The sequence below is a fragment of the Bos javanicus genome, chromosome 4 (assembly GCF_032452875.1).
Source record: "Bos javanicus breed banteng chromosome 4, ARS-OSU_banteng_1.0, whole genome shotgun sequence".
In the NCBI taxonomy this organism is placed as follows: Eukaryota; Metazoa; Chordata; class Mammalia; order Artiodactyla; family Bovidae; genus Bos; species Bos javanicus.
In genome coordinates, this window is record NC_083871.1 from 29,098,817 (window position 1) to 29,123,907 (window position 25,091).

The 25,091-nt window shown below is 38.5% G+C and overlaps 1 protein-coding gene across 2 annotated transcripts in view; it reads right to left on the bottom strand.

The window, feature by feature from the left end:
- TMEM196 (transmembrane protein 196) overlaps positions 1-25,091 on the bottom strand; it is a 143,409-nt gene that overhangs the window by 98,969 nt on the left and 19,349 nt on the right. Inside the window, exon 1 of one of the 2 annotated variants that reach the window (XM_061413666.1) lies at positions 7,223-7,544. The exons of the other annotated variant lie outside the window; for it this stretch is intronic. The gene's annotated coding sequence lies outside the window, so the exon portion shown is untranslated. Of the gene's footprint in view, positions 1-7,222; positions 7,545-25,091 lie in introns of those variants that run through there. 2 annotated transcript variants of the gene reach the window in all.

Here is a 25,091-nt window from a genome sequence, read left to right on the forward strand (position 1 = left end):
TTCATTCTAAGTGGATAGATTGAGCATTCTTGAGAAAAGAAGTGACATAATATGATTTATATTGTAATAAAATCAGCTTCCTAATCTGCTGACTAGATACAATCCACTGAGGGATGGGGTAGAGATGGAAGCAACTGGAATCTACTGAAATTGTAAATAAAACCTTGAACTAGAAAGGTAGTGTTGGAGGTGGTGAGAAGTACATTTTGACAATATAATACAAAGAAGAAATCTGAATTTGTTTTTAAAGTAGAACATTCAGCTGCAATTTTATTTTATAGTGCTGGTCTGAGAAACTGAAGCCAGGCCAAGGAATAAAAGACGAGACAGGAAGAGTGACTCTTGTAAAACTGCCTAAGGCAGAGGTTGGTACTGGTATTTCACCACTTTGCAGCATGGTAAATGTATTACATATGTGCCAGGAAATATCTGAATTCTCAGTCTTTTTTTTTTTTTTAAACTTTACAAATTGTATGAGTTTTGCCAAGTATCAAAATGAATCCACCACAGGTATACATGTGTTCCCCATCCTGAACCCTCCTCCCTCCTCCCTCCCCATACCCTCCCTCTGGGTCGTCCCAGTGCACTAGCCCCAAGCATCCAGTATCGTGCATCGAACCTGGACTGGCAACTTGTTTCATACATGATATTACACATGTTTCAATGCCATTCTCCCAAATCTTCCCACCCTCTCCCTCTGAATTCTCAGTCTTTAGAGTGCTTGTTAGGCTGGGGTGTTGGGTAGAAATCCTTCCTCCATTCGCTCATCACCTTCCATACCCACTGCTGGATACTTCTCACTGCTGAGTGAATCTGTAGTCGCTGCAGCAGCAGAATATACAGTAAGTCCAGTACTTGCTGGTATGGCATGCGATAGTGAGCGTTGCCAAGGAGGAGCTCTGTCTTTTGGACATCTATTTAATTGGCCAGGTGCAAACATATTCCCTCGGAGCCCTTATTCTAGGTACCTAAGGATCAATGAAATACTATAAGGTGACAGTCAGGGAAAAGGAACGGTGGCCAATGGAAGCTTTGAAGGGTGCAGTTTTAGGTCATAGTGTGTTCACGTTTACTGGAAAATTCCTTTGGTGGCACTTGTGCCCCTTGAGTGCCATGTAAGCCAGTTGAAAGCAGTTTTACAATTACAGATAATTATTAGGAAATACTTGATATAAAAAAATCTACTTGAATTTGAGAAGCAGTCACATTATTGTAAGAAATTTCAAAAGTACACTTGCAAATTATAGAAATTAATGCAGAATTTTTACATTACAAATGTTATCATTTATGATTATTTATAGTAATGATTTAAAATCTCTTTTGTTTTATATCTAGTAGTTTATGCTTCTTAATTCCCTTCCCCTACTTTTCCTCCTGCTACCCTTCTCCCATCTGATAACTGCTAGTATGTTCTCTATGTCTGTGAATCTGATTCTATCTTGTTATATTCATTTGTTTTACTTTTTGGATTTTACAAATAAGTTAAAACAAACAGTATTTATTTTTCTCTGTCTGACTTATTTCACTAAGCATAATACCCTCTTAGTACTATCCTTGTTACAAATGGCAAAATTTCATTCTTTTCTGGGGGTGTGTGTAATATTGCATTGTGTGTGTGTGTGTGTGTGTGTGTGTGTGTGTGTGTGTGTATACACACAAATACATACATACCACATCTTCTTTATTCATTCATCTACTGATGAACACTTAGGTTGCTTCCATATATTGACTATTATAAATAATGCTGCTATAAACATTGGGATGCATATATATTTTCAATATATAAGATATATAGTATAGAGAATATAGCCAATATTTTATGATAACTTTATATGGACTATAATCTGTAAAAATGCAAATCACTACATTGTACACCTGAAACTAATATATTTTAAATCAACTATACTTCAATAAAAATTAGAAGCACATAAAAATAAAACACAAAATTATTACTAACAGCAGATGGTTACTGCAGCCATAAAATTAAAAGACGCTTACTCCTTGGAAGGAAAGTTATGACCAACCGAGATAGCATATTAAAAAGCAGACATTACTTTGCCAACAAAGGTCCGTCTCGTCAAGCCTATGGTTTTTCCAGTAGTCATGTATGGATGTGAGAGTTGGGCTATAAAGAAAGCTGAGTGCCGAAGAATTGATGCTTTTGAACTGTGGTCTTGGAGAAGACTCGTGAGAATCCCTTGGACTGCAAGGAGATCCAACCAGTCCATCCTAAAGGATATCAGTCCTGAGTGTTCATTGGAAGGACTGATGTTGAAGCTGAAACTCCAATTCTTTGGCCACTTGATGTGAAGAGCTGACTCATTTGAAAAGACTCTGATGCTGGGAAAGATTGAAGGCAGGAGGAGAAGGGAATGACAGAGGATGAGATGGCTGGATGGCATCACCAACTCAATGGACATGAGTTTGAGTAAAGTCCGGGAGTTGGTGATAGACAGGAAGGCCTGGCATGCTGTGGTCCATGGGGTCACACAGAAGAGTTGGACACAACTGAGCAGCTGAACTGAACTGATTCAAATAAAGTTACTTGTCAAGAAATTGAATTTCAGCAAAATTTTGATCAGGGATTATGTATACATATCATGGGGAAAAAATGGTACAATATTATTTTTCATAAAATTTTTGTCAGATATCTAGAAATTTTACATAAATTCAAAGTGTAGTATTTTCTCTAATACTTTAAATGGTTTTTAATCATAATTAAGCCATATAATAAGAATTCCATGGGGTTGCAAAGAGTTGGACACGACTCAGTGACTGAATTGAACTGAAGCCATATAAATGAAATGCAATGAGTTTTAAAATAAATCCTATGGAGATGGCCCCAAATTCTCTCATTTTCCTCCAATGGGCCATACATCTTCCATAATTTTCTCTATGTGCCATGACTTGAAGAAGGTCTTGAAACTTAAGAATACTGGAAGGAATAGTTAGGAGCATGAAGCCAGTTCAGATATTCATGTCTATTCAGAGTAACTGAGAAATAATCTTGCCCTATTGCTCCTTAGGTACTTCAAGAAAGAATAAGAGGCAACGTCTATTTCTTCTCTCAAAAGAGCCAATTGATCTTAAGACTCCCTTTGCTCCAACAGAGCCAAGAGGCTTTGTTGTGATAGCAGGGAGAACTGAGAACCCATGAAAGGGTTGAAAAAAGACTGGGGAAGACTGGATTTGCAAGGGTGAAGAATAAAGGAGGAGTGATTTCTGAGTTATGAAACCTGGGCCTTATGCTCACTAACAGGCCTGAGAGGTGGAAAGAGGTAGATCTGATGGAACTGTTATATACGATTGCTGGTACAGAGGCCTTGGAAATGTTGAAAAGTCCCAGTGGCTGAGAGAGGACTGGATGCTGTAAATAGTCAAGGAATAGGCTTAAAATAGACCACATGGATTCAGATCACTTTTTTCCCAGCCAAGGCTCAACAAGAAAGTTATGCTTAACAGGACATGAATTTTTTGTCAGTCCTCCCAGGGATGAATTATAGGTAGTCCTATTCTTGGAGCAAAGAAACAGTTAAATCATTACATACAATGAAATATTAATATTTAGGGCTTTGGACATAACTTTTATGAAACCCTTGGTTGGGAAGGGTTGATTTGGATAATGACCTTCTGAGGGTGGATAATGATGAATGAGGGACAAAATGATTTTTCAATTTTCTGAATTGTGTATGGTCTCTAAACTCTTATACAACAATTTTTGGAAAAAACAAAATCTCTCCCTAGCTCTCCATCATAATGAGTGTTATTAGAAACTCTGGAAATAGTGATGTAAGTCAGAGTTTATGAATTAAAACACATTGTGATATTTCTTACATATAAGTTTTGAGGACAATGATCATACCTATTTATAAATCAGAAAGCAGTAAAAGAGTAAACTAATGCTTCTTTTATGAGAATTTAATTGTCCCATAAGGTATTAATTGGTCTTAGAGTGTTACCATGATACTTTGCATTATATATGTATAATGCAAATGCATTATAAGCATTTGCTTACAGAAGGAGATTCAGAAAAATCCTGGCAAAACAGGTTTCCTTCATGAGGTATCCCAGCAAAAACAGTAACTTGTCTATTTTACCTAGCATGGTTTTGTTTATACATTTATGTAAACAATAATATTCACAAAAAAGGTTTGGTAAGTAGAGCTTAGTAGAATCAGAAATTCTTGTTATCTTTTTATTTCTAAACAGGAAATCTAATACTGTACTACTCTTTGACCTTAAAGAGATTTAAGGAAAAGGAAAAGACTAAATAATTGATTTCCAAATATATAAGGATTGAACTTATTCCATGGCACTTAAATACCCTAATAGAATCTAGGGTTCAATATGGTGTGGAAAATTGGATTTGGCATGGCCTAATAATTTGTCCATTTTCTATTTAAATACTGAACCTAATTTAGGTATACGTATTACCTTCTATGTTCAATCTTATCATCATTTATCCAAAAAATATTTACTGCCTTCCTACAACACACTGTTTTATGAGCTGAGAACAGAACAGAAAGACCTATGCTTTCCCACCCCTCCCCAAACTTTAAAAAAAAAATCATTAGTTTTAATGCCACAACAGAGATACATTAACATATTCCATAATACAGATATTTTATCTTTCTTATCTTCCCACTCAGAGACCAATAACTGGAAACAGGACAAATTAAAGGCAAAATAAATATATCCAAACTCAGGCATCTCTTAGTATATGTTTAAATTAGACCAATTTCAGATGCCAGACCCAAACTATGGTTATCGGGGGATGGGGTTGGGGGGCGCAAATTGGGAGATTGGGATTGACATATACATACTACAGTATATAAAATAGACAATTAATGTATAGGACAGGGAACTTGTCTTAATACTCGGTAAAGACATATACAGGAAATAAGAAAGGATATATGTGCATGTATAACTGATTTACTTCGCTGCCCAGCAGAAATTAACATAACATTTTAAATCAACTATACTCCAATATAATTGTTTAAAAATTTTTAAAATGACCTACACTCCATAAATATTTTCATAAATAATCATTTGATAAGAAAAAAAAAAAAACTATTCTAGATCAAACTAAGTTCTTGTCAGGAAGTTACTCCCCATAACATCCCTTGTCTGCTTAGGCTGCTTCTGTTGGCACTGTCTTGAGCAATGGGGCTCACATTTCTCTCTTAAATGTATGTTCAGCTGAATTGCTGTTGCTGTATGAAGACTTTTCTTTCTGATGTTAAACCTAAATTGTTCTTTAAAAAAATTATATCCTACTTCTCAAAGATAGGGGGCTTCCCAGGTGGCATTAGTAATAAAGAACCCACCTGCTGATGCAGAAGACATGAGAGACTCGGGTTCAATGTCTGGGTCAGGAAGATCCCCTGGAGGAGGGAATGGCAACCCAGTCCAGTATTCTTGCCTGGAGAATCCCATGGACAGAGGAGCCTGGTGGGCTACAGTCCATAGGGTTGCAAAGAATCAGACATGACTGAAGCGACTTAGCATGCACTCATAGACAGAACTTTTTACACTTGATTTTAATTATTTATCCTTATCTTGGTGGTGGTTTAGTTGCTAAGTGGTGTTTGACTCTTGCGACCCTATGGACTGTAGCCTGCCAGGTTCCTCTGTCCATGGGATTCTCCAGGCAAGAATACTGGAGTGGGTTGCCATTTCCTTCTCCAGGGGATCTTCCCGACCCAGGAATTGAACCCAGATCTCCTGCACTGCAGGCAGATTCTTTACCAACTGAGCTACAAGGGAAGCCCTTATCCTTATTTTACTTTATCTTTTGGAATTTATACCTTTCCCATATTTATGAGCTACTATGTTCATTCTCACTGAAAAAGCAAAACTATATGCATTTTAATTCATCATCTTTCTTTTTTTCTTTTTCTTACAGACATGGAACTTCATATTTCCTAGGCTTCCTACCACTTGCTCTACTTCTGGAGGCTCCTGAGGTACAAAAAGAAAAAGAAAATAGTTTTCAGGTGCAATCTTACACAGTCATGTTGAAAGTGATAATAATCCTCTCACCATGACACAGTGCCCAAAATATTGCTGGCATTCTTTGACACCATGAGAAAGCATATTTTATTTTATTTCATTTTATGACCACTTGGCAGTCATGCCAAGTGACACAAACTCATGAAAACAGAACTTTCTTGATGACTGAGCCTGAGATAATCATTGTCTGGATAAAGACTATAGGAAGTAATTGAAAATGAGCAATATACTACTCATTTTGCCACCACATCGCTCATACTGACAGTTCAGCAGTCTGAAGCCTATTACAAAGGTAGCCATGGTTAATACTGATACTTTTTTTGTGATACTTTCATATATTTCATTTACTCTTTATAATAACCCTGTAATATACTGTAAATGGGTATATTCCCTTTCAGAAGTCAAGTAGCTCAGGTTTTTATAGCTAGATACTGAAAGCTTCCATATATGCAATGACCTTTATATGACTTCATAGTATCTTTTATGTTTTTAACATTTTTTGTAGTGTGATATACAAAGAGAAAAGTGCACTTAAATGTACAGACCAATAGGGTTTTGCCAATTGAACACCCAGACCAGGAGCCTCAGAGCTCCTCCATGCCCATTTCTAGTAACAATTCAAAGTAACCAGAACCCTGACTTCTAACAACACACATTTTTGCCTACTGTTGTACTTCACATCAGCAGAATCATATATTATACTCTTTTATATTTTACTTCTTTAACTTAACATTATATTCATGAAATTCATCCATACACTTACATGTAGTTCTATATCATTATTCTAATTGCTATATGCTATTCCATAAATTATAAATACATCACAATTTATTTATCCACTCCACTCTTGATGGGTACTTGGGAAATTCTAAGTTTGGGCTATTACAAATAGCACTATTATGAACATTTTAGTATATGCCATTTGCTGAAATATGTACCCATTTCAGAGATACACCCATATACACACATACACACATCTTCTGGAATGGGATTAATGAGGGATAGCTTGTACAAATATTCATCTGTGAAAGATACTACCCAACAGGTTGCCAAAAGGTTCTATACTGCCTGTCGTTGTTATTAAATAATTACTGTTACTGATTATGTGTTCAATTATGATTCCCATCACCATCACTATCATTCTCTGAGTAATGATTATCAGCCAGGCACCATGCTAAGCATTATATATTAAAAGTTATAAACATATTACCTGTAAGTATCAGTTCAGTTCAGTTCAGTCACTCAGTCGTGTCCAACTCTTTGATACCCCATGAATCGGAGCATGCCAGGCCTCCCTGTCCATCACCAACTCCCAGAGTTCACTCAGACTCACGTCCATCGAGTTAGTGATGCCATCCAGCCATCTCACCCTCTGTCGTCCCCTTCTCCTCCTGCCCCCAATCCCTCCCAGCATCAGAGTCTTTTCCAATGAGTCAACTCTTTGCATGAGGTGGCCAAAGTACTGGAGTTTCAGCTTTAGCATCATTCCTTCCAAAGAAATCCCAGGGCTGATCTCCTTCAGAATGGACTGGTTAGATCTCCTTGCATGTAAGTATATAATACATAATATTCTCAGTACACATTGTCACATATTAATTTTTCTTAAAGAACCTTTAAGATGTACTCTCTTAGCAAATTAAATTTAAGAAAGTAGGGAAAACCACTAGGTCATTCAGGAAGGACCTAAATCAAATCCCTTATGATTATACAGTGGAGGTGACAGATTCAAGGGATTAGACCTGGTAGACAGAGTGCCTGAAGAACTGTGGACGGAGGTTCATAACACTGTACAGCAGGCAGTGACCAAAGCCACCCCAAAGGAAAAGAAACAAAAGTAGGCAGAGTGGACGTCTGAGGAGGCTTTACAAATAGCTGAGGAAAGAAGACAAGCAAAAGAAGGGAGAAAGGGAAAGATAAATCCAACTGAATGCAAAGTTCTAGAGACTAGCAAGGAGAGATAAGTCCTTCCTAAATGAACCACGCAAACAACAGAGGAAGACAACAGAATGGGAAAGACTAGAGATCTCTTCTGGCGATATTAAGAGAGCATTTCATGCAAGGATGGGTACAACAAAGGACAGAAACAGTAAGGACTTAATAAAAGCTGAAGAGATTAAGAAGAGGTGGCAAGAATACACAGAAGAACAATACAAGAAAAGTCTTAATGACCTGGATAACCATGATGGCATGGTCACTCACTGTGCTAGACATCCTGGAGTGTGAAGTCAAGTGGGCCTTAGGAAGCTTTGCTATAAACAAAGCTAGTGGAGGTGATGGAATTCCAACTGAGTTATCTCAAATCCTAAAAGATGATGCTTTAAAGTGATGCACTCAATATGCCAGCAAGTTTGGAAAACTCAGCAGTGGCCATAGGACTGGAAGATGTCAGTTTTTATTCCAAGCCCAAAGAAGGGCAATGCCAAAGAATGTTCCAACTCTCTTCCTGGCATGGTTATGCTCAAAATACTTCAAGCAAGGCTTCAACAGTACATGAACCAAGAACCTCCAGATGTTTTTCAAAAGCAGGGTTTTGAAAAGGCAGAGGAACCAAAGATCAAATTGCCAGCTTTCATGGGATAATGGAAAAAGCAAGGGAACTCCAGAAAAACATCTGCTTTATTGACTACACTAAAACCTTTGACTGTGTGGATCACAACAAACTGTGGAAAATTCTTCAGGAGCTGGGAATACCAGACCACCTTACCTGTCTCCTGAGAAGCCTGTATGCAGGTCAAGAAGCAACAGTTAGAACCAGACATGGAACAATGGATAGGTTCAAAATTGGGAAAGGAGTATGACAAAGCTGTATATTGTCACCCTGCTTATTTAACTTCTATGCAGAGCACATCAAGTGAAATCCTGGGCTGGATGAATCACAAACTGGGATCAGGATTGCTGGGGGAAATAACAACTCCAGATACACAAGTATCACTCTAATGGCAGAAAACAAAATGGAACTAAAGAGCCTCTTGAAGAAGGTGAAAGAGGAGAGTGAAAAAGCTGGCTTAAAACTCAACATTAAAAAAACTGTGATGATGGCATTTCGTCCTACCACTTCATGGCAAATAGAAGTGGGGAAAGGGAAAGCAGTGACAGATTTTCTTTTCTTGGGCTTCAAAATCACTGTGGATGGTGACTGCAGCCATGAATTTAAAAAACCCTTGCTCCTTAAAAGGAAACCTATGACAAACCTTCCAAGGTTTAATATGCTTTCTAATCAGCATATTAAAAAGTAGAGAAATGACTTTGCCAACAAAGGTCCATTTTGTTAAAGCTATGGTTTTTCCAGTAGTCATGTATGGATGTGAGAGTTGGATCATAAAGAAGGCTGAGTGCCAAAGAATTGATGTTTTTGAATTGTGAATGTGAAGAAGACTCTTGAGAGTCCCTTGGGCTGCAAGGAGATTTCCTTTAGTCAGCCCTAAAGGAAATAACTCTGAATATTCATTTGAAAGACTGATGTGGAAGCCAAAGCTCTAATACTCTGGCCACCTGATGCGAAGAGCTGACTCATTGGAAAAGACCCTGGTGCTCGGAAAGACTGAAAGTGAAAGGAGAAGCAGGGCCAGAGGATGAGATGGTTTGATAGCATTACCAACTCAATGGTCATCAATTTGAGCAAACTCTGGGAGACAGTGGAAGAAAGAGAAGCCTGGTATGCTACAGTCCATGTGATCAGAAAGAGTCGGACATGACTAAGTAACCAAACAGCAATAGCAGTTGTTAACTACAATCGCCATGCTGTACACACAACCCCAGGACTTGTTTATCTTATAACTGGAAGTTTATATATTTTGACCATCTTCACTCATTTTGCCCACCCCGTTTCCAAGGCTTCTGCCTCTGGCAACCACTAACCTGTTTTCTGTATCTACGAGTTTATTTAAGATTCCACATGTGAGATCATACAGTATGTGTCTTGCCATGTCTGACACATTTCACTATGCATGTTTTTTAAAACAAGTTTTACTTAAGCCATTTCTCTTTGGAGGGAGCACAGATGAGCATATTATCTCCTTAATAAGCAATTACAAGTAAAGTTTCTAGGTGTAGTAGAAGAAAGAGTAGTGGACAAATATCTAATCAAAGTAGCGTTACTACATATCAAGGGAGCAGATATGGATGAATCAGAAATACTCTATGAAATGAATGAGCAAGTTCATTTTAGAAATATCAATGCAGATGTTTTCTGTTTGTGGCAAACTCCCATGAACATAAGCAAAGTCAATAAAGGAGGCACACATTTAAAAATGGCTCTCATAAAATGTGAATTAGGGAAGAGAAGAAATATCACATTATTTGTTGAGCTGAAGTTTGCACGGCAAACATTTCATCACTCGTTCTATTCCCTTCACTCTCACTAAGCTCCTCCAGTATCCTTAGGAGGGAAAGCGCACTGAACATACTATTTTTGTAACAGTCCAGAAAGCAATAAGCAGGTTACAGAAGAGTTTACAAATCAGCAGTGATCCGAAATGGAACACACATATTATTTTTTTTTCCTTCAGCATTATTTCAACTCTTTGTCCTTACTGATAAAATACTGATATTTTAAAACACAAGAATAATATATCCTGTCAGGTGCAAAGAATGGAGAAGTAATTCTTTTATCTCATTAGTTATTCTTCCCTGCAGCCAGACATGAGCCTTATGCTTAGGCAAATAATAATTGTGCTACCCTGTTGCGACCACAAACAAAGCAGATTTTTTCCGTTGTCTGGGAAGCCATGTGTCTAGAAGGCTGTTATTGTGGGATCTACAGACGTCATGCCTTGCTCTCAGCTGCTTGATGACTATGATACCTTTCTACCACAGGGGAGAAGGCCCATTAAAAATAACCCAGTTAGGGAACTGTTGGAATACTGAAAGGGAGTATTTCACTCTTTCTGAAACCAGGTGGTGATTCGAGGAATATTTCAGCTCACCTTCCTTGACTTTTGCTCCATGAAATATTAAACCCTTGAATCACCCCATTCATGGATGCTTCAAATTACAGCAGAATGGACTATTAATAACTTATATTTACTTTTAAATGCTTGAAGTGGAAAATTTGTGTATGTGTATCTCAAGGGAGATTATTTATCATATCTGGTCATTTTTTTTTCACTTCAGAATTCATTCCATCTCGCTATTTTAATTCAGTAAATATTTCTTCATCATGGAGTAGGTCACGGACACTCTCCTGAGATGATACAAGGTTCCTTTACTTATAATCTGGAGGGGAAAAGACACATACATGACAAACTACAATGAAAGGCAGAATAGAGTACTGCACAATTTTTATGTTTGTCTTGTTTGAGCCTCATAAAAATCATCAGGCAAGCAAAAATGGCTAAAAACAGATCCTTGGGGAACGATTGTTTAAGGATTGGGAATTACAAGAAAAGGTCCTTCAAGAGAATTCCTCTGCAAGCTAAATTTTATAGGACATAGTATCCTGAACCATTGTCTAAAGAAATTTTAACCCATTTTTTCCTCAAGATTTTACATACATAAGCATGATGAAAATCAGCCGCGATTATAAATTTGAGAGTAAAAAAAAAAATAGAATGTAGAATAAGGTTAATAAAAAAGAATTATAGAGAAAATATATTGCTCATCTGTTTATTTTAAAACCAATTTTCCCCACTTTGGACTATCTCTCTAGACCAGTCCATTGAAGAAGTAGAGCCTGGAGAAACGGGGAGAAGAGAACCAACACAGGGACCACAAGGAGCCAAGAGCAGCATCCAGGGTTGTGCGTCCGTGCCAGCAGTTGTGAGTCCCTAGGCATACATTCAGGGAAGGCGATGGCACCCCACTCCAGTGCTCTTGCCTGGAGAATCCCATGGACGCAGGAGCCTGGTAGGCTGCAGTCCGTGGGGGCGCAAAGAGTCGGACACGACTGAGCGACTTCACTTTCACTTTTCTCTTTCATGCATTGGAGAGGGAAATGGCAACCCACTCCAGTATTCTTGCCTGGAGAATCCCAGGGGCGGTAGAGCCTGGTGGGCTGCCGTCTATGGGGTCGCACAGAGTCAGACACGACTGAAGCAACTTAGCAGCAGCAGCAGCAGCAGGCATACATTAATTTCATCCTTATAAACACCCAAAGAGCAGGTGTTGTGATCTCTGCTTCCACAGGAGGCAACTATGAGAGCCGAGGGATTACCTGAGGACTTGTAGCTCTAAGCAGAGAGCATAAAGTATAGGTCTCTCCAAAGTCCCTCCAGTACTCACTGAATGCATCTTTCAAGATTCAAAATTTGTTATGACAATTCAGTATAATTGTATACACTCAATTGGGAATTTGGATGGCAGGACTGTTTATAAATTCTAGTGGAATACCGACAAGAGATTTATTTCAGCTGGTCTGTATCAGAGCTGCCATTATGTTAGTTTATGGCTGAGCCTGATTGTTCAATGGCCTGTTCTGACTGCTCCCAAGCCATATCAGTATGTATTTTGAACATTTCTTCTAGAACTCAGGAATACCATACAAGGTACTGAGTCTGGAGCAATGGATCTTCATAGAAGATCCATGTTACATGTAGAGATGAAAGAAATTTTGTCTAAGATCTCTATAATGGAAAAATGACAACTGATTGGATGATGCACTCCAGACTAATAAAATTTTATGAAAGAAAAACCGGAGGTTGAATTTACTGCATTTTCAATCACTGTCAGAGTGGATAGACTATGCTTATTTTGCAGTCAGAGTACCCTGTGTTCAAATCTTATCTTTCTTAACATGTTAGTTTTAAGACAGAGAAACACTGATTTTGTCCCTCAGATCCTTGGTTTCATTATGTGTAAAATTATTACAATAATACCATGCTTGTATTAGACTTGTTATAAGAAATAAATGAAATGATATATGATAATAGGCTAGTAATTGTGTCTGGGATATTACAGACAATGAATCATGCTTTTTGTAATATTATTAAAGTTGAAATTACTTTTTTGATAGCAGATATTTGGCATGAGCATGTAAACAAATTCCTCCTACAAGAGAAGAAATGTCAAATAATTGAAGGTGATACATTCTTCTTTTAGTAAACTAAGATAAATAGGAAGTGAGTGAAGTGAAAGTCACTCAGTCATGTTCAACTCTTTGCAACCGCATGGACTATACAGTCCATGGAATTCTCCAGGTCACAAACTGGAGAGGGTAGCCTTTCCCTTCTCCAGGGGATCTTCCCAACCTGGGGATTGGACCCAGATCATTGCAGGTGGATTCTTTACCAGCTGAGCCACAAGGGAAGCCCAAGAATGCTTGAGTGGGTAGCCTATCCCTTCTCTAGCGGATCTTTCTGACCCAGGAAATGAACCGGGGTCTCATGCATTGCAGGATTAATAGGAAATGAAAATAAAGGATTGTGCAAATATTGCTTACCCTTTCTAATGCTGGCTTGAGAAGCATTCATCTTTGACACTCCTCTGAAGAGGACTGCTACATATTTAAAAGAGAACTGGACCATATACTGATGTACTCTTTAGGGTAGTTGAGTGCATGCTCAGTTGTGTCCAACTCTGCCACCCCATGGACTGTAGCCCGTCAGGCTCCTCTGTCCATAGGTTTCTCCAGGCAAGAATACTGGAGTAGGTTGCCATTTCCTACTCCAGAGGATCTTCCTGACCCAGAATAGAACCCAGGTCTCCTGCACTGTAGGCAGATTCTTTACTGCTGAGCCATCTGGGAAGCCCATTCTTTAGGGTAGCTCTCAATCAAATTTCTTACATGATTCATATTTTAGTCACTGTTCCTGAATTACAGAACTAGACTTACAATGCTACTCAAGGTCCTCTAAAGACTGGACCCAATACATATTTCCAAATATTATCTACTATTGCATTTCAATCATCCCATGCTCTAAATTAACTGAAGTGTTTGCTCTTTTCTCTCTACATCCACACTTGCCCACTTTTATTCCTTTTCCTTTGCTCAAGTTGTTTCTTTCCTTTAATATAACTTTTTCATAACCCATACTTAAAGGTCTTGCTCAGGAGTCCTGATCTACAAAGACTTCCTGCAAGCAGAAGTAATCCTCCCTGCTCTAAATTAATCTAATACTTTCCCTTTATCCCTCTGATGACATTTGCCACATCCTTTATTAGATTACATTTTAGTATTTTTTAGCTTCTCTGTGAGACATTATTAGCACCTAGACGGGAAGAGTTGTAGCTGATTCACTTTTGCACTCCTCCAATGTTTACCACAGTGCCTGGATGCAAGAGAGCAAATAGAAACTTTTTTAAAAGATGGAAGAAATAATTTATCTAGGTTTCATTTTATATGTTGTATCCATTACCATTTGAACTTTATTTCTAGGACTTTGAGGTTACCTGTCACTCTTAGGACATGCAACAATTGCTGACTCTGTCTTTTTGGACACTGTATGCAATTTTTAAGCTTACAGAATCTTAAAGAGGCATATTGACTTTTCAGCTATCACTTATGTTATACTGATATTGAGGGATTTTCAAGACCTTGATTACAATGGCTGATATGTGGTTTTGCTTTTGTAATATTGGGAGTAAGAACTTTCTCAGTATTATAAGAAATAACTTACAATTTTGAAAATTTTAAGTTTTCTTTAAAAAATTTTCTTTCAAAATGTGTTAATATTTCCTGTATTTTTCTTTTCCCCACATTTTCAGTATTGTCCGATAAAAAACCCAATGTTTGAATATGTTATAGATGTATTTTAAAATACAGTCCTATGTGTTTCAAATGGACTAGTGGTTCATTATCCCTCTAATGCAATCAAATCACACTTTTATATCTGATGTTTCCATCTGAAATATAGAATACTACACTGATATGGTGGAGTAAAAGGACATGCACTCGTCTTCTCCTGCGAGAACTCCAAAATTGCAACTCACTGCTGAACAACCGTTGACAGGAGAATGTTGGATCACACCAAAAAAAAGATATCCTATGTCCAAGCGCAAAGAAGAAATCCCAACAAGATGGAAGAAGGGGTGAAATCTCATTTAGAATCAAACCCCATACCCACCCAGAAACCCCACAGAAACTGAGCCAGACCTGCCTTTGAGTATTTGAGTGTCTCCCACAGAGGCACGAGTCAGCAGTGGCCTGCCACAGGGACAGGGGCTCTGGCTGCAGCAGACTTGAAACATACAGCATGTGGCATTAAGTCCTTATAGAGGAGGTCACCATTAGCCCCACCATAGAGCCACAGAGCAGACGACCCACAAATTGAACAATTATACCAAAGAAATTCTCACACTGTTAAGAAAGTTCTAGGACCCGCAATAGATTTCCCAACCTGGGAATTGGGCAAAGCCATTGAGAACCCCCAAGGAATTTGACTTTGGAGGCCAGTGGGATTTGATTACAGAACTTCCAACAGGACTGGGGAAACTGACTCTTGGAGGCACAAATAAAACCTGGAACACACCAGGACTGAGGAGAAAGGAGCAGTGGCCCCACAAGAGACCGAGTCAGACTTGCCTGTGAGTGTCAAGGAGTCTCTGGCGGTGGCGTGAGTCAACAGTGGCCTGCCACAGGGTCAGGGGCACTGAATACAACGGTGCTGGGATAAGTGCTTTTGAAGGAGGTGGCCATAACTACCATTAAAACTACCACAGTTTGGCCACAGGCCGAAAAACATGGAGGGAGCACAGCACCACCCATGAGAACAAGACCCATATTCCCTACAGCCAGTCCCTCCTATCAGGAATCTTCCACAAGCTTATTATCCTTATATGTGAGAGGGCAGACAGAATGAACATCATAATCACAGAAAACTAACCAAACTGATCACATGGATCCCAGCCCTGTCAATGAAACTATGAGCCATGCCTGTGTAAGACCACCCAAGATGGACGGGTCATGGTGGAGAGTTCTGACAAAATGTGGTCCACTGGAGAAGGGAATGGCAAACCACTTCAGTATTCTTGCTACCAGGCTCCTCAGCCCATGGAATTTTCCAGGCAAGAGTACTGGAGTGGGTTGCCATTTCCTTCTCCAGGGATCTTCCCAACCCAGGGATTGCACCCAGGTCTCCCGCACTGCAGGCAGACGCTTTACTGTCTGAGCTACCAGGGAAACTTAAATGCATAGTAGATCATGCGAGATGCCAAGGTGGATGAAGCCCAAGCTTGATCAAGATTGCTGGGGGAAACATCAGTAACCTCAGATATGCAGATAACACCATCCTTATGGCAGAAAGTGAAAACGAACTAAAGAACCTCTTGATGAAAGTGAAACAGGAGAGTGAAATAGCTGGCTTAAAGCTCAACATTCAGAAAACTAAGATCATGGCATATGGTCCCATTGTTTCATGTTAAATAGATGTGGAAACAATGGAAACAGTGACAGATTTTATTTTGGGGGGCTCCAAAATCACTTCAGATGGTGACTGCAGCCATTAAATTAAAAAATGCTTGTTCCTTAGAAAAACTATGACAGATGACAGACCGAGATAGCATATTAAGAAGCAGAGACATTACTTTGCCAACAAATGTCCATCTAGTCAAGGCTATGTTTTTTCCAGTAGTCATGTACGGATGTGAGCATTGAAACATAAAGAAGGCTGATAGGTGAAGAATTGATGCTTTTGAACTGTGGTGTTAGAGAAGACTCTTGAGAGTCCCAGGACTGCAAGGATATCAAACCAGTCAATCCTAAAGGAAATCAGTCATGAATATTCATTGGAAGGACTGATGCTGAAGCTGAATCTCCAATACTTTGACCATCTGATGCAAAGAACTGACTCTTTAGAAAAGACCCTGATGCTGGGAAAGACTGAAGTTGGGAGGAGAAGGGGATGACAGAGGATGAGATGGTTGGATGGCATCACTGACTTGATGGACATGAGACTGAGCAAGCTCCAGGATTTGGTGATGGACAGGGAAGCCTGGATTGCTTCAGTCCATGGGGTTGCAATGAGTCAGAGATGACTGAGGTACTGAACTGAGCACAGACATATTTAAAATGGATAACCAACATGGACCTATTGTATAGCACATGGAACTCTGCTTACTCTTACATGATTGCCTGCATGGGAGGGTAGTTTGGGAAAGAATGGATACATGTATATGTATGGTTGAGTCCCTGCACTGTTCACCTGAAACTATCATGACATTGTTGATCGGTGTACCCCAATATGATATAAAAAGTTCCAAAGAAAAATATAAAGTATTCATAGTAACATATACTCTATGTTCAATAGCATAGGGCATTTTGATTTATTTAGTAATCTGAAGTCTTATTTAAGACAGAATTATATTTGTTTCTATTTATACATTTAGTGTCGGAGAAGGCAACGGCACCCCACTCCAGTACTCTTGCCTGGAAAATCCCATGGACAGAGGAGCCTGGAGGGCTGCAGTCCATGGGGTCACTAAGAGTCAGACATGACTCAGCGACTTCACTTTCGCTTTTCACTTTCATGCATTGGAGAAGGAAATGGCAACCCGTTCCAGTGTTCTTGCCTGGAGAATCCCAGGGATGGGGGAGCCTGGTGGGCTGCCGTCTATGGGGTCGCAGAGTCGGACACAACTGAAGCAACTTAGCAGCAGCAGCAGCATACACTTAGTGTATAACCCATTCATTATTATCAAATGAGAAGAGGCAAGTTTTATAAACTCTAAATTGATACTTAACATGAGCCATTCCACTCCACACCTATTATAATGGTCAAAATCCAGAACACCAACGTACCAAGTGCTGGCTAGAATGTAGACCAATAGGGAATCTCATTTGTTGCTGGTAGGTATGCAAAATGGTACAGCCACTTAGGAAGGCACTCTGGCAGGTGCTTACACAGCTATGCATATTTTTGCCATACATATGACCCAGCAATTGTGCTCTTTGATATTTACCCAAAGGAGACGAAAGTTTATGTCCACAGAAAAGCTTGTGTATGACTGTCTACAGCAGCTTTATTCATAATTGCCCAAACTTGGAAGCCAGCCAAGATGTCCTCCAGCAACTGAATGGATTCATAAACTGTAGAACATAGAGACAAGGGAATGTTATTCAGCACTAAAAATAAATGAGCAATCAAGCCATGGATGGACCCTGAAGGCATTTTTTTTTTCCTAAGTGAAATAAGTCAGAGGAAGACAAATTCTCAGTTATGTATGGAACCTTTAAAAAAAGGAGGCGGGGTGGGGTGGGGGGCGTTCAGACTCAGAGAAATAGATAGTAGAAGAATGATTACCAGAGACTCGGATGGAGGAAATGGAGAGATGTTGATCCAAGGGCACAAACTGAATAAGATGAATAAGTTCTGGGGATCTAGTGTTTAGCATGGGGACTAGGGTTATTAATAGTGTATTATATACTTGCTGCTGTGTTAGTCACTAAGACGTGTCTGACTCATTTGCAACTCCATGGACTGCAGCCCGCTAGGCTCCTCTGTCCAGGGGATTTCCCAGGCAAGAATACTGGAGTGGGTGGCCATTCCCTTTTCCAGGGGATCTTCCACATCCATGGATCAAACCTGTGTCTTCTGCATTGGCAGGCAGATTCTTTACCACTGGGCCACCAGGGAAGCCCCATTATATACTTGGATGTTGCTAAAAGAGTAGATCCTAAGTATTCTCACCATAAATGCAAAATATGATTATCTGAGGAGATAAATGTGTTAAGTGACCTTATTGTGTAATAATTTCAGTGAAAGTGAAGTGAAAGTCACTCCGTCATGTCCCCATGGACTTTGTGACCCCATGGACTGGAATTCTCTAGGCCAGAATACTTGAATGGGTAGCCTTTCCATTCTCCAGGGGATCTTCCCAACCCAGGGATTGAACCGGGATCTCCTGCATTGCAGGTGGATTCTTTACCAGCTGAGCTAACAGGGAAGCCCGTGTAATAATTTTGCTATATAGCAAATCATGTTGTACACATCCTTACACAATTTTTATGTCAATTATATCTCAATAAATATGGAAAAATTTACATAAACAAACAATGAACTAGGAAGTAAACAAAGCCAGAGAATAAGCTGAGTTGAGATCATGGAGGCCCTTAGACCTCAGGACTCTATGTGAAGGTAGTTAAAGTGGCTCAAGAAGAAGAGTGACAGGATGAGATTCCTATTTAGAGAGCTTTCAGAAATATGGAATTAATATAATTTTGAGAGATCATATTGGATGCAGGGAGCTTATTCAGGAGGATACTATGGAAACACTGTGGAGAAATACTGGCTTCTTAGGACTAAGAAGGTATCCTTGAGAATGGAAAGAGGGAAAAGATACTTATGTTTAGATGTTGGAATTGATATATTTTGGAAATTATTGATGTGTGAGGTGAAAGAGAGGAAATAAATATAATGCCTATGTCAGTGTCTTGATCCTTATAAAATGGAGTACAGGATTGGCTGGTTTGGAACACGGAGAGTTTGAGTTGCTATGGACCACTCAGGTAAGTTGATGGATGGACAGTTGGGTAGTCAGACTTACATTTTGGGTAGGAATTTTGATTTGGGAGTCATATAGATAACAGCTGAAGACTTAAGAAATGGATAAAACAGCCAATGAGAGAAGAGGACCCCAGACAGAAAGAACCCACAGAATCGTTGTTGTTCAGTTGCTATGTCATGCCGGACTCTTTGCGACACCATGGACTGCAGCATGCCGTGTTTCCCACTGTCCTCCACTATCTTCCAGGGTTTGCTCAGATCCATGTCCACTGAGTCAGTCATACTATCTAACAATCTCATCCTCTGCCACCCCCTGCTCCTTTTGCCTTCAGTCTTTCCCAGCACTGGGGTCTTTTCCAATGAGTCGACTCTCTGCATCAGGTGGCCAAAGTATTGGAGCTTTACTATCAGTCCTTCCAATGAATATCCAAGGGTTAATTTCCTTTAGGATGGACTGGTTGGATCTCCTTGCTGTCCAAGGGACTCTCAAGAGTCTTCTCCAACACCACAATTTAAAACCATCACTTCTTTGCCACTCAGCCTTCTTTATGGTCCATCTCTCACACCCGTACATGACTACTAGAAAAACCACAGCTTTGACTATATGGACCTTTATGGGTAAGGCAATGTCTTTGCTTTTTAATGCACTGTCTTGGCTTGCCATAGCTTTCCTTCCAAGGAGCAAGCGTCTTTTAATTTCACGGCTGCAGTCACTATCCACGGTTACTTTGGATAGAACAGCCAATATGTGATGAACTGACAGAGGAAGCAGTGGCTATAGTGAATACTGAGTAGTAGTAACCAGAAATTCAAGGAAAAGAAAAGCAGGATGATGCAGGATTCTATAAAGCAAGATAAATTATACTTTAAGAAGGATGGAGTGGAGATAAGTACTGAGAGGTTAAATAAAATGTGATCTGCAAGATATGCATTATATTTGGCATCTTATTTGTTAAATTTGATCACCAATAAAAACAGTAGGTGATTCTAATAATGCTAAATTATCATTATTGTTTTTATTATCAATACCATTATGTTACTATTACATTCCAACTAGAGATATCACTTTATTTTCAGCTGTTTTATAATTTCAATTATATAAACATTTTTGTCCATTTATCCTCTTGCAGTAGAATAAACTCCTTATAACTGAACTAAAACTGATAATCATACATCAAAATCTAAATAATAATATTCAGTTAATTACCTGATAATAATCTGAAGATGCCTCTTGTGACACTTAAATTTTAAAATATCAAATAGCTCTTGTTCTACAATTTATATTTAATTAATTGATGTTCTTGGGATTGTTATTTATATATTGATTTATTTTAAAATACTTCAGAATAAACGGTGTGCTGTGTCTAATTTACTTTAATCTAAACTTGGTTTTTAGAGTGTTAAATTCCTAATTAAGAGTGATTTTTAGAGTCTTAGATTCCTAATTAAGAGTGAATGCTCTGAAGGTGGCCCTATAATACTATAAATATTAGTATCAAAACTGTCATCAGGAATATATTAATTAGCATCATAGATGCTAGAAATATATCAAGATGTATTGTTAGCTGTAAAACTCTGTGAAATATAAAAACCTTACTTTTAAACTAAGGGAAAAAATCCACTATTAACTTTTTAAAATACAAAGTGAAAAGTGAAGTTACTCAGTTGTGTCTGACTCTTTGCAATCCCATGGACTCCTCTGTCCCTGGAATTCTCTAGCCATTCCCTTCTCCAGATCTTCCCAACTCAGAGATCGAACCTGGATCTCCTGCATTGCAGGCAGATTCTTTACCATCTGAGTCACAAGGGAAGTTCTCCAATATACAAAAGTTGATATTATAAAACACATCTAGAAATAAATTTTCTGTGTAAACAAAATGCACAGATATTTTTAGAGGTAATTGACAACATTCTTTAGAGGGATGAATTTAAAAAATCAATTTCAGATTATGACTTTGTTGAATTCAGTGGTGCTATAATTCAAATAATAAATGACAAATTACATGCCCTAAAAACGTACAGTATACCTGTGGTGGATTCATTTTGATATTTGGCAAAACATACAATTATGTAAAGTTTAAAAATAAAATTAAATTAAAAAAAAAAGAAAGTATAAACTTTTTCCAATTTGAATGCAGCACTGTGTATATCTTGGAGCATGCACTATACTGTTTTTAATCTTGAAGATCAGTGGGGATGTCTGATAAAGTTTTGGAGTTAAGCAACCACATTCCTCATTTCCTCTCTTTCCCTGATCCTAACTCTCACTCTAAGGAATCCAAAGATGTTTCAGTTTTATTGATAAGCAACTGAATCATTCTCAGTTGGTAAAAGGAAATAAGAAAACCTAACTCTTAACTTCTCTCTATGACATCCAGCAAAATTTCATGTTTTACCCTAGAGACTTCTGGAGAAAGCTATTAAACAATCAGGGTTTTATGATCCTTATTGTCAAAGTTATTCTACATCTAATGCAAGTGCTTAACTTATAAAAATCATTAGAGCTACTTTCTCTTTTTTCACCTCCAGTCAACATGGTATCCTGAGGAAGATGGTGTATACTCAGTAGCTACTGTCTAGCTGCTCCCCTGCTTATTAGTCAATGGACAGTGGTCACTGTTCATAATTCTGGAAACTCCAAATAAGAAGGCAGGGATAGGGCAAGCTGGGGTAGAGGTAATCCATCTGTGGAGCTAAAGAAGAAGGCCAGGCAGAGGGCAGGTAGCAAAAATCATAGAGAACAGCAGTCCGTGTGGGATTACCAGCTAGGTCTAGAAGTTTTCTGGCAAAGAGGAAAGAGGCAACTAGCAAGCTAGCAAGAAGTAGCATACCATAGTCTATAACATAAATGACTACACTGCGGATTTTTTTAGAAAGATAAACTTTTAACCATTCATAGATCCAGGCAAATGTTGCCTTTGAAGGTTGTTAACAAGGGGGACCATATGCACTTATTGGAATGGTGTCAGTGCTCAAAACCATTTGGGAATTTCTTTGGAAAAGTCTTCAGAACCTTTGGCATGACCATCTAGCTTTCTTTAATGGAAGCAGATTTCTACCCATTAATGGAATAATTACCAAAATTTCCCATAAATTACCTGAGAATCATCTAAAATACCTTGATGAATAGGAATTTCTCAGGTTAGTGATAGTCACTCAGTCACATCCAACTCATTGCAACACCTTAGACTGTAGCCTACCAGGCTCCCCTGTCCATGGAATTCTCCAGGCAAGAATACTGGAGTGGGTTGCCATTCCCTTCTCCAGGGGATCTTCCTAACCAAGGGATCAAACACAGGTCTTCTGCATTGCAGGCAGATTCTTTACCATCTGAGCCACCAGGGAAGATGAATAGGAATTTCTCAGGTTAGGGCACAGTGGTTTGCATTTCATAGGCTTATCAAGTTCTTAATAAACTACTGTACTAAAAAAAAAAAAAAGATGATTTGGTAAACAGAGGATGCTGTGGGGACAAATCAATGACTGCAAAGTTTTACAAAAATGGACTATAGATATATGTGGCTATGAAGCAAAGAGATTTTCTTATCTTGCGTTAGACTTTTTCAGAAAAAGAGTTTCCAAATATTTTGAGCAACACTGAAATGGTAACATTCAGGTCATAGTCCTTTGAAAACTTTGAAAGCCCTTGAAAATATGTAAAATGTGATATGTCTTTTTAAAAGAGAGTGCTATTTAAAAACACTCACACTTGCAGTAAAATTACTTTAAACTCTTTTAAGCCTTGGTTGTACATTATTATTATAATATAAAAAATATCATGTTTTTCTCCCAGGAGATTTTGATGTATTCCCTTGTGAAGGGCATAGGGCTTGTTTTGTTGAGTATTACTATTTGTTTCACTTAAAAGAGCAAGAATTATTTTTTCCAAATTTATAATAGTTTAATTTGAATGTACTTTATCAAACAGGCTATACTTACTTCCCTTCAAGATTCTGATACTTCCTTGAAGTAATATTTTTTCCTGATTGGAAACACTGTCATACAGAGAATATAGGAGGGAAACTGGAAAGTAAACAGTAATTTATATATACATTCTTTTTTTTTCTCCAGGCAAGTGTTGTCAGGAAACTTAAAATATGCATCAAGAACAATATTACTGCCCAACTCCTTGGAAGTGCTGTTTAGTTAGAATTTTTCACATCTACTATGATCAAATACATAAGATGATTATTTAATTTTCATTTTATTAAAGACTTTATTTATTAAAGAGAATGGTAGAAACCACCTCCTCTAACTGAATTAAAAGTCTTATCAGTTAAGTGGTGGCAACAGGCAGTGTTCATTTACTCCTTATGTGTAAAGATAGTGGTATAAACTTAGAGAACAAAATTTACTTTTGCAGCAATGTTATCCCAGGTGCTTGCGAAAGCATGAACGTCCAAGGTCAGCTCAGGTTCCATTTTGGCACAGGTGACGATATGATGTTTAATGACATCAGGTGTGGAGACAGTCACTACTCTTCTGGGAGCTGGAGTCCTGATTGGCAAGTCTGAAAATTAGTTTCTGAGTTCCACACATCCGCATTCTCTTCTTTCTGTTCAGCACAACACTTCTGCTGCGCTAAGGAGACGTTGTTAAATATCTAATTTAAGAAGAGCTTGTAAATGGTGTTCATAGGGTGAGCAAGATAAATTGAAATCTTCGTGGGACAGCAGCCATATCTCAGGAAAAAAAAATTGCCTAAGAATTCAAGCTTGTGCCCTTGAATGACTGGGGTGGGCCCTTGGGGAAAACTCATACCATGAGCATGTTGACTATGGAATCACGTGTAGCTCATCAAGATATGGCTAGCATTTTGGGGCATAGTTCTGAGGATTCTAGGTTGTCAGTTTAGTCTCTGGCATTCTAATTGTTAATATGGATTGATTTTTCATTTTTTAAAAGACATAGTTCATAATACTATGTTCCTTGCAGCAGTTTCTGGTTAAGGCAATAATTTCTCATGCATTATTTTTCATCCTGAGGCATCTAATTAATTAATTAGATGCCATATGTCATATCATCTAATTAATGAATGAAGTTCTTTTATATCTGTTTTAATAAAGCAGAGAGCCTCTCCCCTATGCCACCCCTCAAAAAGAGAAATATAAACCACAGATGAAGGTGTTACTACGTCCATGAGGCTTTAGTTGTACGTCTGTTTCTAAATAATGGCAGTGGCTAGCATCATGGATTTGGCTTGCACTTCATAGGGAAAAGGCCAGAAATATGGAATGAATATGAACTACCTAGTTTCTAGTTATTCGGCAGGTTCCCTAACTCCTGAGTAGCAAAGTTCTTACTTTCTCAGATGGGGCAGTGGGAATATGGAAATAATCACCTCATGAGTTCTACAGGATAAGGCTGAATAGACAGTGAGCAAAGACACTTTGCATTCCACCTTGTTTCTGATAATCTGAATGTAAAAGCTTGAAGGGAGTTGAGAAGGAAGAATAACTGCCTCTGTCTCGTATGGTAAGAGGCCTAAGCTTCATCCCTAAGTGATAACACAAAACCGTACAGCCTGAGACTATTATGTCTCTAATGATTTTCCTCTGTGAATTTGTGTGAGGCTCCCATAAGAATTCACATCTCAGTTATTTCTTGAGAATAGGAAAAGATTAAAATTTATTTGAGGCTTAAAGTGAAACTCTGAGGCGGTATGATTTCCCCACTAAAGTATTTAAGATGATGCATTTCTGA